The sequence below is a fragment of the Jatropha curcas genome, chromosome 10 (genome assembly GCF_041381405.1).
Source record: "Jatropha curcas cultivar XTBG-Jc1 chromosome 10, XTBG_Jcur_1.0, whole genome shotgun sequence".
Taxonomy (NCBI): Eukaryota; Viridiplantae; Streptophyta; class Magnoliopsida; order Malpighiales; family Euphorbiaceae; genus Jatropha; species Jatropha curcas.
In genome coordinates this window covers 24,732,028-24,735,458 of record NC_143160.1, presented here as the reverse complement: position 1 = coordinate 24,735,458, position 3,431 = coordinate 24,732,028, and the positions used below count along the sequence as shown (strand labels likewise).

General features: G+C 31.6%; 1 non-coding gene across 1 annotated transcript; it reads right to left on the bottom strand.

The window, feature by feature from the left end:
- Positions 1-3,045: 3,045 nt before the first annotated feature.
- On the bottom strand, positions 3,046-3,152 carry LOC119369147 (small nucleolar RNA R71). Its single transcript, XR_005176832.2, has one exon. It is a non-coding gene; the product is annotated as a small nucleolar RNA R71 (small nucleolar RNA).
- Between the last annotated feature and the right edge of the window lie 279 nt (positions 3,153-3,431).

The following is a 3,431-nucleotide window of genomic DNA, read 5'->3' as shown; positions in this document are numbered from 1 at the left end:
TAAAAATAATTCTCCTTATTGCCGCCTAAATGATAGTAAGTTAACACAATTTTGGTACTTGGTACACAATCCTTGTGGACGATACTCTACTCATTCTTTATTACTTATCGCGATTTCGTGCACTTGTGAAAAAAGCTTGTCAAGTTTTTTGTGCCGTTGCCGGGAATTGACGTTACCAATATCAATATTAATTAACCTATTATTAATTTAAACATATTTTTAATTTAGTTTTTTATTTATTAATTGAAATATTTATTTATATTATTTGTAGTTTCTCTTTGTTTTTATTGATTTTTATTATTTTGCAAAATATTTTAAGATGTTTCACCGACAAGTAGTCGCAAGTTTTATTCAATAATATTCAGAGCCATTTTATGCCGCTTGGGCAAAATTTAACGAATTTTTGGAGAGATTTTCTTATCATAATTTTACAAATAAATATCTCACTTACATATTCTACTTTGGATTAGATGAAGAAAATTACATATTCTACTCTGGATTAGATGAAGAAACAAGAAGTTGGGTAGGTAATGAATTTTTGGCAACCAGTATTCACTTTCCGGAAAGTAGCTATGGAGATATACTTTAAATGTTAAATGATATGACAGATTTTGATAATCGTTGGCATTGAGATCCTTCACTGCAGGGTTGGAATCATGAATACCCTCCAAATTTGAGTATGAAGAAGTGATATGTGCATAATTTGTTCCTTTTATTCTCAATATTTTTGGTATTTCTAAATAATTTTTAAGTTTAACTTAGTTGGTTAGACAATTTTTATCAATTAGACATGATCTTAGTTACTTTTGGAATAATATCATTAAATTAAGAAATTTTCAGCATTTTTTTTCTTGACCTTTGTTCGATTTTTCAGGAATATTTGAAGTTGTAGGCCTCCAAACTAGAATTCGTCTAATTCATTGGAAATATGAAACAAAATGCTACAAATGTCTAAGAAGAATCTAAATGCAGTTCAGCCTTAATATTGATCAAAAGTAGCTCTGAATCCAGGAGAAATGTTTAGAATGAGCATGCACAGTAGGTTTCAGTGTTTAATTCATATCTAGAGTTTTACATGTCCAAATAAACTCACCCCAAGCCCATTTGAACCTTAATAGCCAGCTCTACAATTGTTATGAAGACCACTAATTGAAATGACGTCGTTTTGAGTGTTAAAAACGACAGGCAAGTTGATCATTTTGCTGTAACATATGTTGAAGACCTATTTCGGTGTTTTTACCATATCTTGAGCTGTGATTACCCATTTTGGGCGAATGATAGCTCGTTGGAAAGCTGAAAAGGAGATATTCAAGTTTATTAAAGAATCAGAGAGAAATTCAAAAAGAGAAGGGCTGAAAAAAAGGGAGAGAAATCAAAATAAGAAGACTTTCAATTGATTGCTTTCAAAATCACTAATTAATTGGGGATTTTCTGTTGTCTTTGATGCTATAAAAGGAGTGATTTTGGGAGCACCAAAAATGAAGATTTTTACTTAGTTCATCATCTATTTTGAGTATCTTTCTTTATTCTTTTGTTTTAGTGATTGTAAGCCATGGGCATGAGTGGCTAATTTCTTAGTTCAATTCAAGGGATTCAACATCCATTTGTATATTTGTGAGACATGTTCTTACTTTAAATTGATTCTCTTTGAATATCTATTGTTTCTTGCATTTAAGGTGTTCGTTCTATTGAATGATTTGCTAAAAAGGCCTATTAGTCAGTTATTTGGTATGATTAAGTGCTATTTCATCTTCATAATCCGTAATTGTTGTGTAAGATTGAATGTTAGTAGCAATTAGGTTTTACTGATTATGTTCCAAGTTTTTAGTAATAATCTAAAGAAACAATAGGGTTGAATTAAACAATTTATGCTTTTTAAATTGTTATGCAAGTTTAAGTACTTCCTATTCTTAATGCTTTTATTAGATTGAAAAGGATTACTTAATTCCAGTTCATTTAATAATTAGAGTTAATGAGGTTGCTGGGCTCAAATTAACGATAATAGGGAAGTCAGAGAATTTATCATGCTTGTTGGTAATTTTTAGTTAAGCATTCAAAGAATAATTAATTCATAATTTGTTTGTGATCATTTATGCATTGTATTACAAATCACCTTGAATTGAATGTTTGTTAGATTGAATTCCAATTAAAGTTTATTAGTTACTTTTCTTTTGATTACCTTGATTGAATTTCCACAAACCATCCCCCTTTTTCTCTTACAAAATAACACAAAATTTAAGATTTCAATCTCTAGGGTTCGATCTGAATTCATCACTTTTGCAGTTAAATTCAGTAATTAATTTTTGTTGGAATCGACAAACATCAAAATTTTAGCGCCGTTGCCAGGGATTGAAAGTTGATTATATTTTGTGTTTTTATTTTTTTGTTAGGATATTGTTCTTATCTCTGTGTATTGTTGTGGTTTTCAAGGTGTGGTAAAAATTGTAGTATTGTGTTATTTACTGGAAAATTTTTGTCATTTGGTTTATGACAAGAAGTTTTCAATCTGGTGATATTCTCTTTGATCCTGAAGTAGAGAAAACAGCTAAGCGTTTAAGGAAATTAGCTAAACAAGCTAAACAAGCTAATTTGAGTCAAGCTTCATCTGAACGAATGGTTACGAATAGTTCAAGCAATTCTCCGAGGGAATCAGTTTCAGAGTCAGATTTTGAAATTGAAACCATGGCTGCCAGAACTATAAAAGAATTTGCTACACTTGATCTAAACCAACAGCCTTTGTGTATTCAATTTCCTACTTTAGATGTTGCTTTTGAATTAAAGTCTGGACTAATTCATTTGTTGCCTAAGTTCCATGGCCTTTCAGGTGAGGATCCACATAAGCATTTGAAGGAGTTCCATATGGTGTGTTCCAGCATGAAACCTTAAGGAGTTCTAGAGGAGCAAATTAAGCTTCGAGCTTTTCGTTTCTCATTAGAAGACATAGCTAAGGATTAGTTATATTACCTTCCTTCCGAATCCATCAACTCATGGAATGGGATGAAGCGAATGTTTTTAGAGAAGTATTTTCTTGCTTCTCGGGCTGCCAACATAAGAAAAGAAATTTGTGGCATTCGGCAGTATAATGAAGAGAGTTTGTATAAGTATTGGGAGCGATTTAAAAAGTTATGTGCAAGCTGTCCTCATTATCAAATTAGTGAGCAGCTTTTGATCCAATATTTTTATGAAGGGCTTCTACCAATGGACCTTAGTATGATAGATGTTGCTAGTGGAGGCGCTTTGGTTGATAAGACACTAGTAGATGTAAGGAGGCTGATTGCTAACATGGCAGCAAACTCCCAGCAATTTGGAATGAGAATGAATCACACACCTAAAATAGTTAATAGGTAAATACATCTAATATTGAGAAGCAAATTTCTCATATAACTTCTTTAGTGAGGCAATTGGCTATAGGAAACATGCAGACTGTTAAA